The sequence below is a fragment of the Trachemys scripta genome, chromosome 6 (assembly GCF_013100865.1).
Source record: "Trachemys scripta elegans isolate TJP31775 chromosome 6, CAS_Tse_1.0, whole genome shotgun sequence".
Classification (NCBI taxonomy): domain Eukaryota; kingdom Metazoa; phylum Chordata; order Testudines; family Emydidae; genus Trachemys; species Trachemys scripta.
Window position 1 is genome coordinate 104,286,791 of NC_048303.1, and position 16,292 is coordinate 104,303,082.

Genomic DNA, 16,292 nt, shown 5'->3' on the forward strand with positions numbered 1-16,292 from the left:
GATACCCCAGTGAAATTAATCGGGCCTGGGGAGTTCATACTTCTGAGTCATTGTTTCAGACTGTCAACAGACTCAGGTGGACCTATTGGTTCACACTCAGTTCATGTTTAGAACATTATCTTTGCAGCAGTGAGAGCTAGAAGCTTAAGAACAACAAACAGATTCTGTGTAATCTTGATAATAGAAATGAAGAGCTGGAAGGAGCATTGAGAGCTCATCTAGTCCACCCCCACTCTGAGGCAGGATCACGTATGCATTGACAATCCATGTCAGTCTAACATGTCATGTTATTTATAAACCTCCTGTGAGGGCGATTCCACACCCTCTCTGGGAAATTTATTTCAGTGCCTAACTATCCTTAGGTTGTGTCTCCCCATCTATATGTGCTATCTAATCTAAATCTCCCTTGCTACAGATTAAGCCCATTACTACTTCAGTGCACATGGAGAACAATTGATCATAGTCCTCTTTATAACAGCCCTTAACATATTTGAAGACTGTTATCAGGTCCCCTTGCAATCTTTTTTTTTTATCAAGATCAAACATACAGAGTTTTTTAAACCTTTCCTCATAAATTATGCTTTCTATATCTTTTATCATTAATATGTCACATGGGCAATATAAATACATCATGTTGGCTGGATCCAGCCCACCAGCTGTATGTTTGACACCCTTGAGCTAGAGATCACCATGACTAGCTAACACATTTTTTTAAACACAACTGTCTTTGTCTACACTAGTTGCAAACTGGTATTTTAACAATATCTGACTAAAACTTTGAGCGATGGCTGTTGTCGGGTCAGACTCGCCAAACAAGTGAGACTGAATGATGGTATTTAGCGCAATTTACCGTATTTTCCGGCATATAAGACGACGGGGCGTATAAGACGACCCCCAACTTTTCCAGTTAAAATATAGAGTTTGGGATATACTCGCCGTATAAGACTACCCCTCTTCCAACGCACACCAAAAAAAAAATTAAAAAAACATCAGATTTGATTTCAATATGGTAATTTTAATTCAAATGCTTATGACATGCAGGTACTTAGCAGGAAAACTGTCACTTATAAACATAAGGCTGTTTGTCATCAAACATGTAAACATAAAACAGTGCAAGTGGATTAAACTTTTCCTAATTCACTCTAAAGCTGAAAGGAAGGATAAGACAATAAACCCATGGCAGCTGCCATGCTGTTTGTTTTCTAAGCTGTCAACCAAACTGGAACTGATGATGATAGGAGGAAGATAAACAAGAGAGAGAGAGTGCAAGTGCCGGGCAAGTCCCTGGCGAGTTAGCAATGCCCATCATAACTGCAAGCTACGGTATTTTTACAGGTTTTGCTGGCGTGACAGTTTCCCTTTAAAAGCCTTCAAAATCCTCCTGTTCGTCATCTGATATCATAAGTACATCAATGACATCTTGTGATACATTTGTAAGGCAGTCATCGTATGGATCGAATTCCGTATCAGATGGTGTGGTCTCAGCTTCGGCTTCCTCTTCATCTTGCCACAAGTAGTCGTCCTCCATACCATCTAATGAATTTGATATGCCACACTTCTTGAAAGACTTGATTACTGTTTCTGCATCAATATCATTCCAGGCTTTTATGACAAACTTGCACAAAACATCCAACTGTGGAGCACGCATGTTTCCTCCTTTTGTGAATGACTTTTCGCCGCTAACCATCCATTCATTCCACTGTTCTTGAATGCGATCTTTAAATGGCTTGTTTAGGCACACATCCAGTGGCTGTACCAACGATGTCAATCCTGCAGGAATAACTGCCGCATCTGTGTTTAGTCTTGCAAGCATTTGCTTGGTGCTGGGAGTTAAATGAGCCCTGAACATATCCCACACCAGTAGACTACATTTTTGAATAAGTCCACCTGGTCGCCTGCTCCATACATTATCAAGCCATAGCTTTACCCCTTCTTCATCCATCCAGCCTTTTTCATTCACATGTACAAAACAACCAACAGGGAACTTGAATTTCGGCATTGTTTTTCTTTTAAAAATAATCATTGGTCTCAGTTTGGCGCCATCAGCTGTGCATCCTAGTACCACTGTAAAACTGGACTTCTCATGTCCTGTTGTTTTAATTAAAATTGTTTTTTCACCTTTTTGATGGACAGTTTTATTTCCAACCATATCAAAATTCATTGGAGTTTCATCCATATTTCCAATACTACTTAACGCATAGCCATGTTTAGTGCACTGTTGTATTAAGTATCGATGGAAACTATTTACTTTGCTATCAAGATCTGCAGGTAATTTTGGGGCAATTTTCATCTTTTGCCTCAGTACCATATTATGCCTTCCCATGAATCTAATACACCAGGATACAGTGGCCTTAAATCTGTTGCTGTGATCTGGGTTAGATTTGGCCCACTGAAGTGCAAACAAATGTATTTTATTTCGTGTCACTACATAACCGTTTTGGCGATGCTCATTCACCATGTCTGCTACATGTTTTTCGAGTTCTGGCCAATGTGGAGTGCCTCTTCTTAATGCACACTTACCCCTTGGCATACTCTTCAATGCTTTTTCATTTGCTTTCCAGTCCCGAACCATCTTTTCTGTTACTCCATATTGTCTTGCAGCAGCGCAGTTATTATGTTCCATGGCAAAGTTTACAACTTTAAGTTTGAAACTGGCTTCATATTTCTTTCTTCTTGCTGGTGGAGCCATGATGGGGTTTTGACTGTTGGACATTTGTATACTGTACTGTATGTACTGGTGCTATACTGTATGAACAGGTACAGATACTGGTGCTGTACTGTATGTGGTACCCAGTATACAACAACCAGCCAATCACGGCAAGCGATGTACCTTACCGGCGATTGGCTGGTTGTTGTATACAAAGCCTGCTTGGATTGGTCAGCTCTCGCTGCCTGCCCAGCCCTCCCTGTCTCCAAGACTATCAGAGCGGTAGCGCAAACATGCCTCTTTCACCCGTCTGGCCCGCCCTTGTATCCTATTACCTCCTTCTCTGCCTCTCAGATCTCGCACATGCACGCCTGCGCCGCTTCACTGCAGTCCTCAGGAGCGAGATCTGAGAGGCAGAGAAGGAGGTACGGTAATAGGATACAAGGGCGGGCCAGATGGGTGAAAGAGGCGTGTTTTTCTGGGCACAGCGCCGCTCTCTTTTTTCCATACCCCGGGCGTCCCGGACGCCTGCAGCTTGCTCCGCCCTTCACTTACACCTTCCCGGTGAGGCGCCCCCACAGCTCGTCATCGGGCGGGGATGCGGCCGCTTTTGAGCTCCCCCCACCATATGCGGCGACCGCAGATTCTCCAGTCTGGCTCAGAAGTTTCAGCACCCGCCCTATAAGACGACACCCGGCGTATAAGACGACCCCCGACTTTTGAGAAGATTTTCCTGGGTTAAAAAGTAGTCTTATATGCCAGAAAATACAGTATTTACATTGCTAACCATTTCAAACAACGTAGCATGATTAGCAATCCCTGCCTGCCCACAGGACTAGAGAATGTCAGCAAAAGGCAGTGGGGTGGCATGGAAAATCTGGGGTACTCCAATAGAGCAGTGTAGGGTAGGTTCCACAACATGCTTGGGTCAAAAAAAAGTAAGTCCATCTCTCTGGTAACACTACTTTCACTTGCGAATTTTAAAATACAGTATGTGGTTTAAAAAAACCAACAACAATTTCTCTACAAAGCACTTTATAAATAAGTTCTGCTTCTCTTGGATTTTTCATCACTGTGATGAGTAACATCCCCAGTAACATCATTCACTACACACTCACCATTTTATATCCAGGCCATTTATTAGGTGAAATCTTGTTTGATAAAAGAAATAAACCCATTTGTGGAATAGATTTAATGTACACCAGGGTGATGAATTAGAGGTGTCCAAGCTCTCCAGTGTGTTCTATATTTCTTTGCCATTTAGCACATCTCTTAGGGGGAACAAACAAACAAACAAGATATAGTACTCCCCTAGCCCCATTCTTATGAAGGCAAATTGAATCCAAAATAAAAATGTGGTACATAGATTAAAAAATGATGAAGTAACTTTGCTTTTTTAAATTTTTTGCTCTCCCATTTCTGGATTATGCATCCTGCGAGACTAGTTTGTGAACATGTGGTTGTCCTTCACCCCTATTTTTTGTCCAAAAAAATAAAATTAATTATTCACAATGGATGAAAAGGATTATTTTCAAAATTAGACACTGGACTGCAACTCATGAGATCTAATTTCAGTTCCTAGGTCTGCCAGGGACTTCTTGGGTGAGTCAATTATGGAAAGATTTTAAAAAGTGGATAGCATCCACAGTTGTGGCTAGAGTTTCAAAGGTTCTCGACTCCTAATTAGGCATCAAATAAGTTGACAGACTTTTCAATCGCATTGGGTTATAAAATCTACTGAAAATCTGGCCACATTTTTAACAGTGGGAGCTAATGGATATTGAGCTGATTTTTGAAAATCAGCCCCCGCTTGCAGATGCTGGGCCCTCAAAGAGCTGGCCTCGAGCTCTTTTGAAAACCTAGTCCCAAATTTCTGTGCCTCAGTTCCCCATTTGTACAAAGGGTTCATGAATATTTCCCTTCTCCCACATTTGTTTAACTTGTCCTTCTAGGTTGTAAGACTTAATGATCAGGGACTCTCTCTTTCTATACGTATGTACAACCCCAAGCACAATTAGGTTCTCATCTCAGTTGCTGACTCTAGGTACTACTATAATACACGGACAAATTTAAACATGATAATGACTCTCTACTAATAAATATGGTGATTCGGTATTGACTACTCTTATAATTAAACTGTTTTGGTTGTAAAATCAAGCCCATAAATGAAGAAACTTTTTAAAAGTTGAAGTTGCCCAAGCAGCCCTAACCTGGTCACATTGCACATATTAATATTGCCATAAAAATATAGGAACAGTGTTATATTAAATGGTTTATACGTAAAAAAGAACAGGAAATGTCTCTCTCGTGCACCATTGTCAGAGCAACTTTAGAATTACCTGACTCTCTAGTAGAGCTGGGCAAATTAAGCATTATTTTCAGCATTACATTTTCCATAAATATTCATTTGAATTTCAAATTGAACTGGCTTATATAGTTTGCACACCTTATGTGCTCACCATCCACAGATGTTCTAGTGAATGAGTTGCTGGCAGATGTTTGCAAAAAGCATGAAATTTGGAGAATATTCATGGAAAGTAAACTTTTAATTAGTAAACATGTGTATCCCTATTAGAAACATGCCTTTGAGAGCTAAATTTTTAAAATTAAATTAATGTTAAACTTCTTTGCATTTAAGTTCTTAAGGTTTTTAAGAAACAAGAACCTCTGCAGCTAATCATCTTGCCCCAGACAGCTAATTCACTGGCAGAATTTGCTCCACATTTATTCACCTGCACATTTTGAAAGTTCTATTGCTTTCACCTCCACAAGGTGCCTTGAAATACTTTGACCCAACAAGTGGTTCCCTGGGGTTTTTAATTCTTTGACCCAGAGTACAGTTTAACACGTAACTTTACAGGAGGAGAATAATGACAGAGTCTTGAGATTTACCACCAAAAGGGGGGAATGAAAAGATGGAACCATTAAGAATGTGCTTAAAGGAATGCTGAGCAATACTGGAAGAAAACTAGGAGAGGAAAATTGAGGAGAAGAGAATGGTGATTACTACTTAATTATGCTATGTATTGCCGATGTATTAGAACATTTTTCATCTTGCATTCATTGAAACTTAAATTTATATGGGATGAATGATGTCTATCTTCATGGTGTATTAAACTTTTGCATGCATGGGAATATTAAAATAACACCCACTTGCCACTAGATAGCTGATTTAGGCACTGGACCCACAAAACACAGATCCGTCAAAGTGATTTTTTCCATGTCTAAATTTCATAATTTGTTGTTAGGATACATCTTGAAAGGGGGCCAAGTACTTGCATCACCCATGGCCTTAAATGGAAACTGCAGGTGCTCAGTGCTTCTCAGGATTTGCCCCATTATTCATTGTTTATGAACTATTAAGCTCTAAGGCCTGCATTGTTAAGCAAGCTTTGATGAATCAGGATCTTAGTCTTTATCTTGTTTAGCTTTTCCTCTCAATGAACCCCTGCACAAAGCACTTCTCTTCTCAATCAGTGCCTTCAAACTCTGTACACTGCACAAGCTAGTAAGATCTCCTTTTAACTAACATTCAAACATGTTCTGTTCTTGTGGATTGGAGTTGTCTCTGATTTTTTATTTGCTCACATGCTCTGCTATGTGCCACCCTAATCACATATTCTGCTAGATAAACCCAGCCTGCCATGGGCTTTAGACCTTATAATTCTACTGTTGCACAAATCCTTATGCGTGAACATTACATGCATAAGAAAACTGCCCCTCTACAAGTCCCTTCCCATAAATTGGGTGTGTTTCTGCAGTTAAAACAGTATGTTTCTCTGTTTCACAGAGTCTTTCTTACTTATTTGATACTTTGATTAGTTTAGATTTGCCCAGCAGTATTAGAAGCTGCCTATGTTGTTTTCCCCTGATGAAAATTATAATGTACATGTGCAACTGCCACTCAACCCGCTCTTTTATCCATTTACATGGGCTTCAATGTGAACAGAGTGTGCATTCCAAAGGGTTACACACATTGAGCTCTGGGCAGCTCCATGCTCTTGTACATTTGTACTCCATTCTCTATCATTACATCTCACAAAGATTTGGAAATATAGCACGCTCTCCAAGTTTTACCCCAAGGGCAAAACTTTGGCTATAGTTGATACACACTTCTGAAAAGAGTAGCTTACAGAAAAGGTAAGATGCTGTAAGAAAATTCAACTTCCTGTTACAGGTTAAGTGGTCAATCTGCTGCCTTCCCTTGTAGGCTGAGCTGTTTCTCTCTGTTAATTTCTCCATTTATTGTAATTTACACTTGTCTTAGATTTTAGCAATATGTAAATTATACATCACATACGTGGAAGTCCAATACGACAAAGTTATAAGAAATTGAAACCATTGGGAAAGTGGAAGTTACCAATAGATAACATCCATAGCTCGTTGTATTAACTTGCAAAGGGCTGATCCCATTTATAGCAGAGGGCATGGAGTTATTTTTTTGCAGTGCCCTTGACTCGACCTTAGGGCAAACAACTTGCCTTCTTACATGCTTTAGTTTTGCCATATGTAAAATGGAAATAATAATCCTATTTAGTAGAGAATGCCATAAAAATGTTTATCAACATGGAAATTCAACCAATACCAGGGGGGAAAAAAGCCAATACAACTTTTTCCTGAGTTTTGTATGCTTTTGACGAGCTCTAAATATTCATCTCCCCTCATTGGAGTGTTCTGATAATTAATTGTTGGCAAAGGACTTTGATTTTTGCCTAAAAGGTGCTTCAGATAAAAGGTACAAAGTTCATAGATTCTAGGACTGGAAGGGACCTCAAGAGGTCATTGAGTCCAGTCCCCTGCCCTCATGGCAGGACCCAATACTGTCTAGACCATCCTGGATAGACATTTATCTAACCTACTCTTAAATATCTCCAGAGATGGAGATTCCACAACCTCCCTAGGCAGTTTATCCCAGTGTTTAACAACTCTGACAATTAGAAACTTTCTCCTAATGTCCAACCTAAACGTCCCTTGCTGCAGTTTAAGCCCATTGCTTCTTGTTCTATCCTTAGAGGCTAAGGTGAACAAGTTTTCTCCCTCCTCCTTATGACACCCTTTTAGATACCTGGAAACTGCTATCATGGTCCTTCTGTCTTCTCTTTTCCAAACTAAACAAACCCAATTCTTTCAGCCTTCCTTCCTTAGGTCATGTTCTAAAGACCTTTAATCATTCTTGTTGCTCTTCTCTGGACCCTCTCCAATTTCTCCACGTCTTTCTTGAAATGTGGTGACACAATACTCCACTTGAGGCCTAACCTGCACAGAGTAGAGCAGAAGAATGACTTCTCGTGTCTTGCTCACAACACACCTGTTAATGCTAATGTTAATGCATCCCAGAATCATGTTTGCTATTTTTTTTTTTTTGCAACAGCATCACACTTATGACTCCTATTTAGCTTGTGGTGCACTATAACCCCTAGATCCCTTTCTGCCATACTCCTTCCTAGACAGTCTCTTCCCATTCTGTATGTGTGAAACTGATTTTTCCTTCCTAAGTGGAGCACTTTGCATTTGTCTTTGTTAAACTTCATCCTGTTTACCTCAGACCATTGCTCCAATTTGTCGAGATCATTTTGAATTATGACCCTATCCTCCAAAGCAGTTGCAATCCCTCTGTTTGGTATCATCTGCAAACTTAATAAGCGCACTGTCTATGCCAATATCTAAGTCGTTGAGGAAGATAATGAACAGAGCTGGTCCCAAAACAGACCCCTGCGGAACCCCATTTGTTATACCTTTCCAGCAGGATTGGGAACCATTAATAACTACTCTCTGAGTACAGTTATCCAGCCAGTTATGCACCCACCTTATAGTAGCCCCATCTAAATTGTATTTTCCTAGTTTATCGATAAGAATATCATGTGAGACCGTATCAAATGCCTTACTAAAGTCTAGGTATACCACATCCACCGCTTCTCCCTTATCCACAAGACTCATTATCCTATCAAAGAAAGCTATCAGATTGGTTTGACATGATTTGTTCTTTACAAATCCATGCTGGCTATTCCCTATCACCTTATCACCTTTCAAGTGTTTGCAGTTGATTTCCTTAATTACTTGCTCCATTATTTTCCCTGGCACAGAAGTTAAGCTAACTGGTCTGTAGTTTCCTGGTTTGTTTTTATTTCCCTTTTTATAGATGGGCACTATATTTGCCCTTTTCCAGTCTTCTGGAATCTCTCCTGTCTCCCATGATTTTCCAAAGATAATAGCTATTATGGTTATTTCCACTGAAGAGTGATATGGAGGTGTAGATAGTTGGGGGAGAATGAAATAAATCAGTTGGGGGGCAATTTGTCATATATTGCCTTCAAAATCCATAGCTGATATGTCAAAAATATCACTACAACTTAATGTCATCCAGTGCTGTAATGACTTATAATGTGTTGGCCGTGCATGGTGGGATATTTTGTTGTTGTTGTGCCTCAGGGAGGCAGAGCACAACACTCTCAGCTCACTGGGTGAGGGCTCAAGTGGACTGAAATGCCCCCCAGCCTTAGTTGTGGCAGCCAAGCCAATTGTCTCTGGGTGGCAGTGCTACCAAAATCCCTGTAGTAGCATCCAGTTATTCCTTGGCATGTCCCTTATGCCCAGACTCTCAGGAGGAGCATTGTTCAGTTCCTGAGTTGGGGAAATTTTCCCCCAGCTGGATTCAAGATGTTTATGATCCATTCATGTAGCTGCAGCAGCTTAAAGAAGACCTAAAGGGCAGGGGGGGATATTCCCCTTGCTAATTGCAGATGGCCAAATAATGTCTACAAATGTATTCTGGTGATAGGGTTTACCTGGGAATCCATTGCCCTCAGAAGAAAAAAATATTGTAATTGCTATGTGACGTTTGTCTAAGGAAATATTGGGGGCATCTGTTCTGGATTCCACTGTTTCCACAGAGTGGAATTTTTTGCATGCACGTGGTAGAGCTCACGAGGCCAGGGGATTCCGGTATCATTATATAGCTCTGGAATGTATTGGTACCATATTTATTGTCCTGGCTCCTCCTCCTTCAGTCACAAAGAGGGGGTAATGGCTGCATCACAAAATGCTCTCCAGCTTTCTTGGATATGTTTCAATATAAAGAATGCCTTTGCATTTCTTTTTTGTGCTGAAGAAGAACATGCAGCCCATGATAAGTAGTGACAGCTCTGCTCTACAAAGGAGTAACGTCTGAAAATACCCTGCATTTTTAGGTAGTTTAGCAGAAATGTGTCAAAGGTACACTACAAGCAGGCTAGAGTTCAAGGGAGTTAAATCCTTCCCCCACCCCCAAACTAATGAAGAGCACGGCTTGCTCCCCATAGAACCTTTCTTGGAGCATGCAAATATTGCCAATACGACTATTTTAACAATTTGATCGGATTTAAATTACTCTTAATCCTAGGTTCCAGTTTGGTCTGAGGCCAGATTCTGGGTTTCTGCTTTGATAATATATTTTTATCTGGGTCTGACTGAAGCAGTCTTTTCTTGTCACCTTCTTTTGAATTTACTGAGCATTAAATAACGTTGTTTGAACAAGGTTTCTGTCCCATAAATGGTGATTTCCTTTTTCCTTTTTTAAAAATGTTTATGAAGTCCTGGGCTTTTTATTAAGGTTTTAGATACGAAGACCTAAGTATTATTTCATTTCAGATCACCTTCATGGTGTGGTTTTTGTCTTTGACTCTGCTAACCTGGGATGGGGGAGAAGAGTTAATTTAGTCCCCCCCCCTTCATCCTTTAAGTACAATAAAAAAGGAGGGGAATAGGGCAAGGGGAGAAGGTCAGGGGATCTGTCACACCAATATATTTTGGATCTGTGTTTATTTAAAAAAAAGAAATTTTTTTATATTGAGAGAGGTATATTTCTACATCTCAAATGTTAATTTCATTTCCAAGGATGTTGACCGATTTAGTCCCCAAGTCCCCTCATGTTTCATGTTAAAATTATTTATATTGGAAATGCAGAATCCTGAAACTGAAGTTAATCATTTACACTAAAGGAAGAACCCCACAACATTTTAACTTGTGTTCACGTATATTCTCCTCCCCCCCCACACACACACATTGGGTCATTATCACACATTGGGCCCCACATTTGGCCTTTGGCAGGTTGAGAGGTACCAGTACATTTGCTTGTCACAGCAGTCCCTTCTATAAAATGCATGCTGAACAATCCTGTAACACGGCTGTAAGATGGAACTAATTTTTGGTAGTTGGCAATAGGACTTTTGCTATTTCCATTAAATATATATGCATGCCTTAAAACACACCTAATACAGTAATAACCCTATTAAAGAAATAAATGGACTCTAGCCCTCATAACTGTACGTTTTAAGAGGTCTTCACTATATTGACCAGCGTGTCAGATGTTTAATCCTTTTAATGAAGTGGTAGCAATTGATTTTTTTTTTTAAAGGAGGATAGAAGGCTACAGAATGTTTTGAATTTAAAATAAAAATTGTAAAGGAGCAAAAGGGTGAGCTTGAAAAGGGATGTGGTTATATCAAAGGATGCTGCTGCAGGATAATGCTGCTGCTTGTTGGTGTTAGAGACAGCTGTGGTGAGAGAGAATTATTTTATTCAGAAGAGTTTCCCACTGATTTCGGCTACTACACCACTAAGTTCAGATCATTGTCACTTTTTTAGCTCAGGGTCTTTGAAGAGAAGCAATTCTCACTCCTTGTACTTGAAAAGGAAAATAAGAAAATGGTTGTCTTATCAGTCTAGGGATATGTTGTTTGTGTAGTCATGATTGACTGACAGTTATTTAATAAATAATGTTATACATATTTCCTCCTAGAAGCTTCAAATGCATCTTTGACTTGGCTGATTATTTGAAACTGAAGTATACGAAGAATGAAGGAGGGGAGGGAAAGCAATCCTTCCAAAGGGCAGAAGAAATATGCAAACAAAGACTGATGGGGTGGGGAATTTTTAGTATTGTTGGAAGGATGGAAAGGAACATCTGAACCAAAACATGGAATCTTTATCTGTGTTAGTCAGATAGCTAACCAGAAATCAGTTTCTGTGTGAGTTCTGTTTCCTACAAAGAGGCACAATTGTTGTGTCCCCTCCCCGCCCTCAGTATTGTGTTTTCAAAACCCCAGACTAATCCTTTGCTTCCAAAGGAATATTTCTTTCAGATGACTGATGAATGGAGGCATCCATCAGCTTTTAAGTAATTGACAAGCGGACATCTTAACAGAGGCATTGCATAAAGCAGCATTATACAAAAGCTGACCATTTCAGTACAGTTTGTGCCTCTGCTGATAATTAGATGTTACAGCTCAGTGGCATGCAGTATTGTTCAGCTCCTAAAGGTATTTCACTTTTACAAAATTATTTCCAGATGCGCATCTGTCATGTGTCCACAGCATTGTCCTTACCTGTCCCCCTGGAAAGAAGGAATGAGGCAAATTAACAAGGGAAGGACCAACAGCCAAAGCTCAACTGCAGAAGGGGTTTTTGCATTCCAGTTGGATTCCCAGTAGCATACAACTTTTCCTCTTAGAGTTCTGATTTCTCCTCACTGATGGCACAGCATATGTACTGTGAAGTGAGTGTTGCAGTGCTTTTTCCTGTTCTCTCATAAGAAACACAACATACTCTTGACTGAAATGAAACTCACATCACACTATAACTTCTGTAGAAATGTATTTTCATGTCATTGAGGAGGCGTTTTATGTACCCTATGGGCAATGTATCACTAGAGTAAGAGCTACAGAATCACAGCTGTTAAAATATGAAGAATAGAAGTAAGTTGCTAGTACTGTACCAACACTGACCTTTGCAGCCTTTTGATTTGACCAGAAAGTATTAACATTTGAAAGAGCTTCTTATCAAACATCAAGTAAATGCAGCCTTTGTTCCCCCACTCTCCACCGCCCACACACACTTCTTACCTAATACAGCAATAACTTGTGGAAATGTAAAATGAGTAAATGCAGGTTATTTTCTGTTTCACATTTGGTTCTGCTGGAAGTTTCCCATTTTTTGTTTTATATAAATTATTGGACTATCTTATATTTATATAGCACATGTCATCTCAAAGCACCATATAAACTTAAGAAGCTGATAAAGCAACTGATGGACATGAATTGCAACCTCTGCTATTAAAATGCAGTAACTTCTTGATGAAAGATGGCAATGGAAAATCAGCCACATAAAATGACTGTGAGAACTTGAAGTGAAGAATAAAGTGTACTCATTTTGCAACTGCAGACCATCCCCCACCTTGTTGTGGTTCTGGGGTGTTCCCAGAGGAAATCTCTTGCTAGAGTGGCTCTGGCAATCACATTCACACCATGAGGTTGTGGAAGAGACTTTGGAAACGTAACATACAGGAAAACCAACATGTCACCTCTTGTGGTTTCCGGGGAAGATGTTGACAAATATATCATTGCCACATTTAACATCGTACATTTGAATATAATGGGTATCCAGAACAGTATTGGGAAAGTTGATAAAGTTCTTTTTGAGGAAAATACCCATGTTACTGCTATCCAGGAAAGAGAGCTTTCTGACAACAAAAGCATATTCATTGTAGGTCTTGATTGCTTGAGCAAGGAACATGGGAAGAGTTGGTGGAGTTCGGATATTTATTATTAGGGAGACATTCAAATACAAAAGAGATGTGGAAGTACGTGAGATGAACATGCATACTGAGTTTGACTACGTCACTATCAAGTTCAGGGAATGAGGATCTAAGAATCGTTAACGTCTAATATCCTGATGACAGTCCAATCAATAATGAGAAACTTATGATAGTATTAGGGAACTGCAACCAAACCATTATCTATGGAGATTTTAATGCCAAAAGCAAACAGGGGGGGAACAGAAGAATTGATTTGAATGGAACTTTGCTATATGACTTTATTGCTGACAGCGATTTGGTTTTCTTGAATGATGGCACCATGACTTATAAGTCAAAAACATATGGGGCACAATTGGCATTAAATGCAACTCAAATGAGCAGCAACCAGATCCATGAGCTACACATGGAATGTTCTGTTTGGTGTTGGAATTGATCATGGACATGTATTCGTTGGAATAGGAAGATAGTGAGTTCTCAGGTGATAAATAGGAAGTGGAACTTTTGTAAGGCTGACTGGTCCTATTTCACAGACGTACTTCTGAATATTATTTTTCAGGCACCTGTGAAACATAACCCTTGAGGAAGACCTTAAGGTTTTTTAATCTGTTGTGCAGAAATCAGAAAAAAAAACAAGAGCATCCCAAGAGGTCCCACATTGAAATTATGCTGGCATCAAAAATGTTAAGCCGAGAAATCAGGTTCACTTGGAGGTTGAATGGAACCCCAGAGACAGAGGGCAGATACAAATGGCACAATGCCTCAAAAGAGGTTGTAGTTAAAATAGCTGAATGTTGATGAAAGTTTTGGGAAGAGACTTGTCAGAGGAAAATTGATGACATTGACTCGAATCGAGAACAGAGTAAGACTTGTGATCTAAAGGACACCAGTATCCTAGATGACTGTGTGTGTGAATATGCTGGTTGAAAATTATGCCAAGGCTAGCATGTTCATGTACAAAGATGAGGATAGAACCATTGCAAAACACACCATATACATTATTCAGGAGGAATGAGAATCTAAAGCTGTGCACACATACTAAACTGAGTACCGTGGCTTCAAAAAGAACTTTCTCATACATAAGCTACAAGATGCAATAGAGAAGCTCAAACCAAGCAAAACACATGGATTGGAACTCATGTGACCATATGATAAAACAATTTGGGATGAAGGTTAAGCCAGGTTGTTGGACATAATAAATGAATTATGAACCAAAGGGAAGGTACCTAAATAGTAGAAGTAGTTATTGTTCCTCCTCTTAAGGTAAATAAGGCTCCCTCTCCTCCAGGCAGCTATTGGCCTGTATCTTTAACCAGTTATCTTCTGTAAGATAATGGGGAAAAAAATGGAATCATGGCTTCTAAAAGAGGGGAAGGTAGAACCTACCCAAATGGCATACAGGCCACTCATCTATGGACCTCCCAGGGCCCTTCTGTCAGCCCATTGCTGATGGATTCCAACAAAAGCCACAACAGTCCCCAGTAGGAATCTTTTTGGATCTGTCTGTCAGGCTAGGAAGAAATGATTATATTGGTAAAAATGATTATATTGCCCCCCAGCTATGTTCAATGAGAAACTTGTCATTTGATGCTGCAGTAGCCATGGTTAGGGAGTATGGCCCTAGGACGCTGTTGGCAAAAATGTGACATTGCCTGCATTCTGATTGCTTCCAATGCATCCCAGGGACTTTAACTTGCTTGTATTTCAATTTGAAGGCCGGTAGTATTTTGATAAAGCCATGCCCTGGGATTCTCTGTGTCATAAGCTGCTTTCGAAAGATGCAGCTCCATGGTTGGAGTGGGCTATAGTGTACTGTGTGATACAGAACATCCTCATGCACAATCTCGATGTTTTGTTATGTGCAGGAAGCTTAGGTGTAGTTGTAGCCATGTTCGTCCCAGGATATTAGCGGGAAGATTAGGGACAGGCAACTATGAGTACGTGCTACAGGCATTTCAGAACCTAGCTGAATGCCTCAGGAGCCCTCTTGCCTCAGAAAAAAGGAAGGCCCTACCCAAAGTTTAACACATCTGAGCATTCAACTGGACTCAGTTTGATCTTTCTAGGTTACCTACAGAGAAGTTGGAATGGGTCAGGACACTGATATGGGCTCTCAAAGGGGCAAAGACAATTACTTTGAGGGAACTACAAGTGGTCATGGGGCACCTAAACTGTGCATGCTGAGTGGTGGCTCCCGGTCAGGCATTTTGTGCTTGTCTGGCATATGCCTCCTCTGGAGTGTGAAAACTCCATCACTTTTTCAGGATGGCCAGGGAAAATGAAGGACAACTTAAAATGTGGGAAAGATTCCTGGAACAGTTAAATTGAGGTTTGGACTGGTTGCTCAAGTCCTGAGCTGCAGGTACAATCTGGTGCCATGGGAGGTATAAAGTTTGGGGTTTGCTTTCAAGGTGAGTGATATGAACAGAGGTGGCCAGAAAGCTGGGTGGCTCAAGTTATTATCTGAGTTTTTCCTAAACTGGTGGCTGTATCTAGTTGAGGAGAAAACATTCAGAACAAGAAAGTCGGTTTCTGGTGGGGCAACCAACACGTGGTCATGTTGTGAATAGACCGTCAACTAAGGATGCTTGGGTAATGAGACTTGCACGCTCCGTGGTTCAACATCCTTGTTTATGCAGTGCACGTCCCAGAAGTAGATAATGGTGTTACCAAGGCACTCTCAATTCAGAATGACAGATTCTGGGAACTCACCCTGCTGACCAGCAGGGACCCTCGGGCAGTGCCCCACCAACTCTGAAACCTTTTCTCTCAATAGTGGTGGAAATACTCAAGAACTCAGTTGCCCCTCAGACTCTGCAGGCCCGCAAGAGTGCATGGAATTTAGGGCACAGGAAGGGTTTTGTTGTGGTTGGCTCAATATGTGGTGCCTCTGACCTACCTCTAGTGGGCCCCCTCCACTGTCACTCTGCAGGCTAGTGGGCCTGTCCTCCTGGGGTAGGTTGGTGGGTTTCCTAGACCCAGGCAGGCATTTCATAGTAAGGAAATTCTTAGAAGTGTGGTCCAAGATGGTTGGGCACTGGAGGGATGGCAGGTTACCCATAACAGTGGAGTCCCTCT